Genomic DNA, 11,762 nt, shown 5'->3' with positions numbered 1-11,762 from the left:
ATAAAGGCTTTAACAAAGAACAATTAAAATCTTAGAAGGAAATCAGAGGAAAAAAAGTTCATTTGATATGTGAAGATTAAATAGCCTCTGAGTATGTGTGTATGTGTATATATTTATATGTATTTCTTAGCAGGCTTGGTCTTCTAATTATGACACAAAAATATAGAAGGAAGGTCACACAATTTCTTTTAGAATTAATTGGTGCCATCTAAGAGAGAAACTCTAATTTTTTCTCATGGTAAAATCTAGTAGAGTTATAGCAGTATTATTTTCCTCCATGATCTTAGACTACTTTGAAACTAGTCCACCCTGTTGCTGATTTAGTAGATGGAAATGAGAGAACGTGCTGGCAATAAGTGGCAAGGGGAAAAAGTGTTAGTTGCTCAGTCGTGTCTGACTTTTGTGACCCCACGGACTGGCGGACTTCCCCCCCCCCTTCCCCAACCCCTTCACCACCAGGCTCTTCTGTCCATGGAATTCTCCAGGCAAGAATACTGGAGTGGGTTGCCATTTCCTTCCCCAGGAGATCTTCCCGACCCAGGGATCGAACCAAGGTCTCTTGTGTTTCAGGCAGATTCTTTACCATCTGAGCCACCAGGGAAGCTATGCTGGCAAGAGGAGGGTAAGAAAGAAAAACATGGCTCAGGGAACGCATGGTGTTGCGAGGAATATTGTGCTGGACTTCTCCATCTGCCTCCAGATCCTCTCTCTCCTCTTCTGTGCCTTGCTCTGTGCCCCAAAGACTGTATTAGCAAGCTCATTTGTCTTCTACCTTCCAACTGATACCAGTAGGAACTCTGGGGGTGAGGGATAGTGACGTCAGGGTGTCTGTTCCCCTGTTGAATTTCTGATGGCCGGCCGGCCTGCCTGCACCTCAGGTCACTTTGTTTTGGTTTGGGGGTGAGTAATGGGAGGGGTCCTCTTTTAGGCTACTTTCCTGGGTTCAAGGGCCTGCTCCTTCCTCTCACTCTCTCATATCTACATGGACTAATGGTCCTCTACTATTGCTGACCAGGATGCTTCATTAGACTCTGCTGATTCCCCTGAGCCCTGCCCATACCTTTGTAAGGGTCCCTTCATTAACACATCCCAGGTTCCATCTGAAGGTATCATCAACTAGCTTCTTGCTGGAAACCTTGACTGATAGAACTGTCTTCTACCCAAATGAGGTACTAAACTCTGATAAGATGATCCTGGAAAATCCCAAGGAGACAAGGTAACAATTTTTACTGACCTTTTTCTTTGGCTTTAGTAATGAAAAAGTGAATGGATGTTTAAAATGTAATCTCTAGTGAATTATTGATGGGATAAAGCTCCCTTAGGGCCCACTCTCCTATGGTACGCTCAGATCCCCAATAACTATAAATAAAACTATGAAACAACTTTATGAATTAAGTTGTGAACATCTTCAGTTTGAGATGCCTGAGGGGATGGCCTAGTAGCAATACTTCCTAAGCATTCAAAAATGAAAGTGTTTGCCATTGGAAATAGTGAGTTCCACATGGTAGGAAGTATTCAAGAAGAAACTGGAAAAGCAATGGATTAGAAGTTGAACTTCATAATTTTAAGGTCTTGGTTTATCAGCAGAAATTTATTATGAAAATGTTGACTACTAATATGGGTACTTTAATATACTGATAAGTGAACAGTATATACATAAATTAAAAAAAAAATCTATTGGCACTAGTGGTAAAGAACCCACCTACCAATGCAGGAGATGTAAGATACATGGGTACGATCCCTGTGTCTCGAAGATCCCCTGGAGGAGGGCATGGCAACCCACTCCAGTATTCTTGCCTGGCAAATACCATGGACAGAGGAGCCTGGTGGGCTACAGTCTACGGGGTCACAAAGAGTTGGACACGACTGGAGTGACATAGCACCAAAAAGCTTACAGAGAATTCACTCAGCATGACACAGTGAAAATCCTGGTATCTGGAGACAGGTTAAACTTCTATTTCAATCCTCGCTCTTAACGAAAAGCCACGTGTCCCATGGAAGCTACTTAACATCTTTATATTTCAGTTTTCTCACATCTTTCTCAATAGAGCAATGATGGAAATTCACTGAGATGACGCCTACAACAAATTTAGGTGCTCAGTAGATGTTAGTTCTCTTTGCTTCACTATCACCATTAAGCTGTTCTTTCTGTTACATCAATTTATGGTGCTAAGGTAAATAAGAATACATTTAAGATTTCTTTTTCAAGGAATAAAATAATGCCATTTGCAGCAACATGGAGGGACTGAGATATTACCATACAAAGTGAAGTAAGTCAGATACAGAAAGATAAATACAATATCACTCACATGTGAACTCTGAAGACACTGATACAAATGGACTTATTTATGAAACAGGATCAGACACACAGTCACAAAAACTTATGGTGACCAAAAGAGGAAAGGCTATTGCTGCTAAGTCACTTCAGTCGTGTCCGACCCTGTGCGACCCCATAGACGGCAGCCCACCAGGCTCCCCCGTCCCTGGGATTCTCCAGGCAAGAACACTGGAGTGGGTTGCCGTTTCCTTCTCCAATGCATGAAAGTGAAAATGCAGGGGAGGGATAAAATAGACACTTGAGATTAGCAGAGATAAACTACCATACAAAAACCAGATAAACAAGAAGGTCCTATTGTATAGTACAGGGAACTTTATTCAGTGTTATAATAACTTATAATAGAAAGGAATCTGAAAAAAATTTATAGGCTGTATGTATAACACTGAATCACTTTGCTTTACACCTAAAACTAAGACACCACTGTATATCAGCTATATTAGAATAGAAAAGTTTTAAAAGTAAGCATGCAAATAAAGTTGAAAAACTTTTAATTAAAAAAAAAAAGAATTCTGTTTTTAGTTGAAAACCACATTCAAAGTAATGATCAAGACCCTCACTTTAGCATCGCACAAGTGTGGGGGCACAGTGTTTCATATCACAGCAGATATATAGGAAAGTCTTTCCCCAAAGAGCTGGTATTTAAATATACTAGTGAACAAATTCTGTTCATACATCGCTTTCCACCTCTAGCCGTTTAGCTTGGAGCCTCACAACAACCTAATAAGCCAGGCATTATTATCTCCACTTATAAAAAGAGGAATTTATAAAGGACAGAAAATCACTCATAATCCTAGAGGAAGTGATCTTTCCACGACTCATTCAGACATTTCAGGTTGGGGATTTTGATTAAAAAATCAAGAAACGTTTAAAATGTAAAAATGTAAACAATACACAGGAGCATACATGAACTATATAAGTTAAGCCAATCATCTCTAAATACAGTCAGGAATTTCTAGAACACCTCCCTGGCCTGGGGCAGTGAGGCCATGAGAAAATTAGGCAGCTGAGGGGTTAAGAGCACAGACCCAGGAAACTGGATTAAATTCTGCTACTTGCATATGTCACTTGTGTCTCCTTGGACAAGCTATCCAGCTTTCCATGCTTCAGTTTTCTCATCTGCAAAAAGGAGGTAACCATAGAACCTACTCCTGGGGGGTTTGCAAGGTTTAAATGAGATCACCCAGTTAAAGTACTTGGCATAACCCCTACTTCAGAGAAAGTGAACAGTGAAGTTGCTCAGCCGTGTCCGACTCTTTGTAAACCCCTGGACTGTAGCCTACCAGGCTCCTCCATCCATGGGATTTTCCAAGCAAGAATACTGCAGTAGATTGCCATTTCCTTCTCCAGGAGATCTTCCCAACCCAGGGATTGAACCCAGGCCTCCCACATTGCAGGCAGACGCTTTACCGTCTGAGCCACCAGGGAACACCTCAGAGAAAGTGTTTAATAAATACAGTGATTACTACTGCAGGACCAAGCAGCGGCGTCCCAGTGGGGAGCTCATTTGCCTAGAGCTGCAGAGCCAGCTAGATGCAGGGACTGGAGCCCAGATCCTGTCCAGGGTCCTTTTGTTACAACTGCACCATAGCTTAATTAGCTTTTGAAACATGGGTGATCAGAATTTCAGCTCAAAGACAGAATAACAGCTAGATAGCCTGCTACCTGCAATCGATCCATGGTGGTTTTCCAGGAAGCACACACGTCCCAAGCATCTGTGAAGAAAACATAAATCAAATTCCTTGAGAATGTGCTTGTCTTCCTCCCATGTATGGGACTGCCTCACAGCTGAAGCCCTTAGGACATGCTCGGTTGGTGACGTGAGTGACCAAATTTCTTTAGGCATCCAAACGCAGAGGCTAGTAACACACTTGGCTCTTCCTGCAACTGATGCTGTAGTGAGGTTCCAGAGTAGATGGTTCTGACAGGACAGAAATGGATGTGGAGATTAAAGAACTAAAGGAAAGCCTGTAATCATCTTTGAGACTAGCCTGGTTTTATACACACTCCTTAGCTATTTTGCATCACCTGGGATGTATCACTCCCAGCTGCAATTCAGAAAGCCTTCTTTTGGTCACATGCTACAACCAGGAAAGAAGCAGCCTCCAACCAGTTAGCATACTATCCTTGGCTAATAAGGGTGGCTCCATCACAAGGCAATGATGCTGAATGAATCTAGGCAATCGAGACTGAAATCATCTGATGAAACTTTAAACAAGATTGAGCTTAACATGATTCTTCAGCATTTTTCCTCTACTCAGATCTCTTCTGCTAGAAGCATTTGCTCTTCCTTGCTTTTTAAAGCCATTTCACATAACCCTAGTCAATTCCAGCAAGCACAAGCTGACCCTATGTCTTTATTGGGCTCTGGTGGCACCATTTTCCTGACTTTTCTTGGAATACAAGTAGAGCCTTCCTGGGTTTAGAGAGTGCTTTACTGGTTAATGAAGACAGCACAGTTTTACTCCTAATTACAACAGTCCCTTTTGTAGTGTCATGGTTCTAGGAAAAGATTGGAAAGTTTACATCCTTAATGCCAAACCAGTTAAACGTTTGTAGCGTACACTAAAATCCGAGGGTCATAATATCTGATTGAATTTTTTAAGACCAGTAGAGATACCTCCATGCAGATTGTCTGCAGATTCTCAGAGAGTAATAGATGAGGGCATTTCCGTCTAGTGTATCTGAGCTGGGATGGAATGGAGAGGACTCCTGTTGGGGGCGTTTGTCTGTTTGAGAGCCAGGAAGATGCCTTTCTCAGCCCCACCAGTTTGAGAAATCTATTCATTCTTTTCTTAAAGAATATGGTGACATTTTCCCACTTCCCTGTTAAGCATGAGGAATTTAAAAGTGACTCATATAGAGGGACTTGCTTAGATCATATGTCTGGATTTTAGCCAACTTGTATGGTGTTGATAAGGATGTTTTTAAGTATATAACCCCAGCAACGCTATCGTGCTGGCTTTTGAGTTCTTTTGGGGAAGTTTTGCATATTTAGCTTGCATCCCTCTAGTGGATTCTTCTCTGTTTTGATTTCATTCCAGTTAGTTAACTCCACCCTTAAAAGCAGGGGAAAATTGGAACCTGCTTTTCTTGTTTAGGAAATGGGTACCTGCCGTTTCATCCGTGGTGACCAAAGACAGAAGGTGATGAGAGCCTGTGGAGAAGGAAATGGCACCCCACTCCAGTACTCTTGCCTGGAGAATCCCATGGACAGAGGAGCCTGGCGGCTATAGCCCATGGGGTCACAGAGAGTCGGACACGACTGAACGACTGAACACACAATGAGAGCCTGCCCCCACCTTGGGTCACCTTCCATACTCATTCACACAAGACTTCCTTCTAGGAAGAGGCCAGCACGGTAGGACAGAATCAGGCTTGATCCCCAGGATTGCCACGGGTGTCACCTTTGAGTCTCACCTTCTGCCTCTGTAAAATAAGGGCAACCGAGTCAACCCATGGGTCTCTCTGAGAATTCTGAAATAACACATAAAGAGCACTGAGCTGTGTACCCAGGAAGTGCTTGCTATATGATGGCTGTCTTTCCCCTTTCTTCCAAGATGATCAGATAAAATACTCAAGAGCCAGCTGGGGAAAGGAAATTGACATCAGAAACCTCAAAAATTGTTATCCAGTGAACATGTTCTTCTTTGGTGAGGAACTGGAGACAACTAGAAAAATTATAAATATGCAACTTTTTTCTTATCATTAACCTTAGAACTCTCAGATGAGAAGCAGCAAGACCATCCTACATGAGGAATATATCATCAAGAAGCAGATTAGCATTGGCCTACTTGCCACCATTAGGCTATAATTATTGTGCAGATCCTTCTATGAAATGCTGAGCTGGGTGATGGCAAATCCAAACAGAGGTATGCAACAGATCCTTCAAATAGGGAGTGCAGTGTTATGGAAAGAAAAGTGGTCCTTGACTCCACATCTGGTTCAGTTCAGTTCAGTTGCTCAGTCATGTCCAACTCTTTGTGACTTCATGAACAGCAGCATGTCAGGCCTCCCTGTCCATCACCAACTCTTGGAGTCCACCCAAACTCATGTCCATTGAGTCGGTGATGTTATCCAACCATCTCATCCTCTGTCGTCCCCTTCTCCTCCTGCCCTCAATCTTTCCCAGCATCAGGGTCTTTTCAAATGAGTCAGTTCTTCTCATCAGGTGGCCAAAGTATTGGAATGTCAGCTTCAGCATCAAGCCTTCCAATGAACACACAGGACTGATCTCTTTTAGGATGGAAGGGTTAGACCTCCTTGCAGTCCAAGGGACTCTCAAGAGTCTTCTCCAACACCACAGTTCAAAAGCATCAATTCTTTGGTGCTCATCTTTCTTTATAGTCCAACTTTCACATCCATACATGACCACAGGAAAAACCATAGCCTTGACTAGATGGACCTTTATTCGCAAAGTATTTGAATATGCTATCGAGGTTGGTCATAGCTTTCCTTCCAAAGAGTAAGCATCTTCTAATTTCATGGTTGCAGTCACCATCTGCAGTGATTTTGGAGCCCCCCAAATTAAAGTCAGCCATTGTTTCCACTGTTTCCCCATCTATTTACCATGAAGTGATGGGACCAGATCTTAGTTTTCTGAATGCTGAACTTTAAGCCGACTTTTTCACTCTCCTCTTTCACTTTCATCAAGAGGCTCTTTAGTTCCTCTTCACTTTCTGCCATAAGGGTGGTGTCATCTGCATATCTGAGGTTATTGATATTTCTCCCAGCAGTCTTGATTCCAGCTTGTGCTTCATCCAGCCCAGCGTTTCTCATGATGTACTCTGCATATAAGTTAAATAAGCAGGGTGATGATATACAGCCTTGACGTACTCCTTTTCCTATTTGAAACCAGTATGTTGTTCCATGTCCATGTCCAGTTCTCACTGTTGCTTCCACTGCATACAGGTTTCTCAAGAGGCAGGTTAGGTGGTCTGGTATTCCCATCTCTTGAAGAATTTTCCACAGTTTATTGTGATCCACACAGTCAAAGGCTTTGGCGTAGCCAATAAAGCAGAAATAGATGTTTTTCTGGAACTCTCTTGCTTGCAACATTTGGTTACCTACTCACTAGTCAAAATCTCTAACCCCTAGTTTTCGTTGTTTTGTTTTGTTACCTGTAAAACAGGCAATGAGATTTTCTATTTCCTCACAGGGACTATTTAGAGTAGAGATCCTCAAACTTTCAAGTGTATAAAATACACCTGAGGGTCTAGTTAAAATGCAGAGTCTGGTCCAGTAGGTTGGGGGCAGAGCATGGGATTTTACATTTCTAGCAACTTCTGAGAGATGCTGATGCTCCTGCTCTGGGAACCACACTTTGAGAAGCAAAAGTTTAGAGGGCTATATGATATGTTATGGGCTTGCCAGGTGGCTCAGTGGTAAAGAATCCGCTTGTCAAGTGGAAGATGTGGGTTCAATCCCTGGGTTGGGGAGACACCCTGGAGAAGAAAAAGCAAACCCACTCCAGTATTCTTGCTTGGAAAATCCCGTGGACAGAGGAATCTAGCGGGCTACAGTCCATGGGGTTGCAGAGTTGGAGTTGGACACGACTTAAGAGGCTAAACAACAACAATGACATATCTTTAAAAGGACTTGTAAACTCTCAGGTACAGTAGTACCATTGGCAGTGGCATTATTCATATATTCTATGAGAAATCTGACTTTCACGTCTTTCCATTCTGTGTAGTAGTTCTTTTCAGTGTTTCTAAAAGCAACCATATTAAGATTTAGGTTTTTTTTTTTAGTGTGGTTAAGATGAGGCCTATGGAATGTACCATGTCTGGCACAACATAGGTCCTATAGGAAGAAAAGAAGAGATAAAGGGAAGGAGGATGAGAGGGAAAAATATACAAGTGTATTGTGTTTTAGGGGTAGAGGCGGCTGTCTCCTTTTAGTGATAAGAAGATGCAACAGAAAGAAGGGAGACAGCCTGCTGGCATTTTGCATGAGTATTTAAGGAGAGCAGTAAGTGAAGACAGATTACTCAAAGGTGTTTACACTGATGATGGGGACATTTAGGGATGCCACTGTGGATAGATATGACTTGATACATTTCTAGCAACTACTTGTGGTGCCTCATCTGTCTATATATGGCTACATCTACTCACAGGCCTCTTGAGGAGAGACAGAAACACAGATAATTTTTTTTTTTTGTCAAAAAACATAACTTTATGTTTCATTTAAGGCCACAGATCTTTCATGTAAGTGAACAGCTTTCACTGTGTGAAGAACATGAACTTAAAAGTTTTCTTACTTATTTTGTTATCCTAGGGAAGCCTGGTTGGCTGCAGTCTATAGGGTGGCAGAGTCAGACACGACTTAGTGACTGAACAAACAGCATGTGTTTGCCGCTCGGACACCAGCTGAGGGGACTTTCATCTGCTTTGTCCCCTGCTGACCCCAACAAGTGGAACTGTATCTACATGGAGCAGGTGCTCCGTAAGCACCGGTTAAAGCAGTGATGAAAGAGTGAGCGTGTGAGTATATCAATGCCTAGCAATACTTTCTTATGAACTTTAGAGAAGAGGCTGCATTTTTAAACTTATCGAGGGCATCTCTGGATTTCTAAAAACCACATCTCATGTCCCATTATTTAACTCCTTTTCTTCCAAATAAATAACTTTCTCTTTCTTACTAAAAGATAACATCCAATCTACTGTCCAAGACTTAATGAATATTCATTGAACAGTGAACCAAAAGGACACCTTTTTTTCTTTATCCTAACAACAAGGTGCTCATGGAGACTCGTCCAGAGGCTCCCTGGAGAACTGCCTGTCGCAGAGTTTCCTGGAGTGTACAAGGTCATTTCTGAGTCCCTAAGGGATCTCTTTCTCCTTGCCTTAGTGACTAGGGAGCCACAGAAACAACTGGGGAAGAGCTGGTCGCTATGCAAGTGATCAGGGGAAGACCTCTGATGGATCCGAATCTGTCTCCTACAAACCTTCTGGACCAAGGGGCCACTTACAGCACCTCCTGAGGCCGAGCACTGTGGCAAGAAATGCCAGTTCCTAACTTGAATTTCCCCAGGGATGTGCCAGTTGGGTCCTGACAAAGCGCGGACTGAAATAATACTTCTCTCCTCTTCTGGGGACCAGCGATCCTGGGACGCCTTGGAGATGGGCCTTTAGTTTGGTAGCTCCTGAGACAACCACAGTTTACTGCCTTAACCCTTCAAAGGTGGCAGTGACAGTATCTAACCGAGCAGGGTGCCATGGTGACCTGACCTTGGAAGTGGGTTAGTGGGAGCTGAGCTCCAGCTTGTGAATCCTATTTTCAGTCTTCATGTGGTTTTAAGATTTAGCCCAATTTCCAGACTATCCCCTACCCAGGCTTGAAAATGGCTTTATTTCACACTTTGCAGCAGGAGGTAAGTGGGTTTCTATGTGAAAGTGATGGTGCCAAAGACATTGACGAACATTAAAAAATGTCTGAACACGGCTTCAAGCCACTCAGGCTGTTTCTCATCCTGCGCCGAGCCTCGCGGAGCGTATGCAAGTTCAGAGCTCCCTTTGAAATTAGTGGCGGTTATAAGCTTGCAGCAACTCTGTGGGGCTCTGAGCAATATAACAAATGAGCCTCTTTGAAGACTAACCATTGTACGCGGGCTCTTTTTGTGCTTCCGACACTGCTTTCTTGGGGATGGTCGGTGATGGTGGGAGTAGCCCGCCAACACACGCCCTCTGGTTTTCAACTCTGGCCTTGAGAGAGGGAAGGGGGACAGGGAGGTGGGTCCTCATATTTCTTTAGAGAACTGGCCTTAAACCCTTTTGCTCTCCTTTTGATATCAACACCTGGGATAAACCATCCCATGCCCACATAACCTGAGTGAAAACAAAACAAAAGCTGCTTCTCATGTGTGGTACTTAACTGGCCCTTGCAACAACAAAAACAGCAACAGGAACAATAAGAAAAATGAAACAAAAATGAAGCTATTAACAGCCAAGAGATACATTTGTATATCAGGGGTTTCACAGATAACTTATTTAGCTGAAAGCAAAGAACTAGATCTGGGATATTTTCCATGTTTCCCTGATGACATTATAGACTAAGTTGATATACTAACACCAAGATGAAACTTCTTGAATATTTTTAAAACTAAGTAAAGTTTTTGACTTTTGACTGAATAGTCCTAAAGGGTTAGTATATATATTTCAAGTGCTAAAGTTTGATAAGGAAAATATGCTCAGGTTGCCTTTCAAACATATTTAAGAATTATTGAATTATCCTTCCTCAAACTGTAACCACTTCCATGACTATAGTAATCCACCCTCTTCTGCAAATACAATAATATGTTGTTTATTTATAATGAGGAATATTTGAGCTGATACTGAATTAGGGTGAAGTGCCTTTAGGCACTGAACAAGAATGATTGAAAAAAAAAAAAGTAAATATCAGGCAAAATGGACTTCAAGGAAACTTGCATTTCTGGATGCAAATGTGGGATAAGAAAGTTCTAAATCCTTTTTCTCATCTCTGAAATATATACTACAACAGGGGTAAAAATGGACAGAATAGTCTTTACAGTTGTTGACTGGGTTAAGACCTCCTTGAATTCACTTTCTTAGGTTCCGACTCATTCCAAAACTGTGATAGGTAGATATCAGATAATAAATAAGTTAAGTATGGGTAATGAAAAAAAGGGGAAAAAAATTAAGTGGAGACCAGAGGTAAATGAATGCATACAAATACATGTCACACCGAGGATAAAGACAAAACACAAAGCCTGAAAAGAACATTTGGAAGATAATAATAATAACAGCAACAAAGCTGGATAATAAGCATTGAGGATTTTAACGATTCGCCACTGTGCTAAGTGCTTTTACATTGACTGTCTCACTTAATTCTCACTGTAGCCTTATGAAGTAGGAATAAATATTTTGTTATGTTACAGACAAGGAAACTGAGGCACAGAGAAGTTAAGAGGCTCAAGGTCAACCAGCTAACAGATGATGAATTCTACATGTGAACCCAAGTATTCCAAAGTGAAGACCAGGCTCTGGACTGTGCCTAGCTTTATACCAGATTAACCTGGTATAAAACCCAGATGTTCCCTGGCATTTGGGCTTAAAGGAAATGACTCTCTGTGCCCTCATGAGTGGAACATGAATGGGTTAGAGGTTGCCCTTTCTCCACAGCCCCTGTAGCACTCACAATAAAGACTGGCCTATGCCTGTCTGTCATTGGGTTCCCTCCAAGGAAACTGAGGCCTGAGACCAAAATGCAACTTAGAAACATGAAGAAGGGGGACCAGAATAATAAAGTTCAACCATTTAATTTGGATGGTTTACCTTGATCTTGAGAAATAATCCAAACTATTTGGAGAGATGGATGGACTTCGTGTCCTTCAGGCAATCCCCTCGGTACCTCCTCAGCTGTAAACATTTCTTGAGCATTGCTTCGCTGGAGGAAAAAGAAAAATCAC

At 42.2% G+C, this 11,762-nt stretch overlaps 1 long non-coding RNA gene across 2 annotated transcripts in view; it reads right to left on the bottom strand.

Annotated features, from left to right (window-relative positions):
- The window catches only part of LOC105607956 (uncharacterized), an 85,960-nt gene that overhangs the window by 21,316 nt on the left and 52,882 nt on the right, over positions 1-11,762 (bottom strand). The window contains exons 8-9 of one of the 2 annotated variants that reach the window (XR_001434026.4): positions 11,629-11,740; positions 4,001-4,050 (exon numbers count right to left, since the gene is read on the bottom strand). This is a non-coding gene — a long non-coding RNA (uncharacterized LOC105607956). Of the gene's footprint in view, positions 1-1,574; positions 11,741-11,762 lie in introns of those variants that run through there. The other variant, XR_009599557.1, reaches the window with a different exon arrangement.

Source organism: Ovis aries, chromosome 2 (assembly GCF_016772045.2).
Source record: "Ovis aries strain OAR_USU_Benz2616 breed Rambouillet chromosome 2, ARS-UI_Ramb_v3.0, whole genome shotgun sequence".
Classification (NCBI taxonomy): Eukaryota; Metazoa; Chordata; class Mammalia; order Artiodactyla; family Bovidae; genus Ovis; species Ovis aries.
Note: the sequence above shows the minus strand (reverse complement) of the source record. Positions and strands in the feature narration are given on the sequence as shown.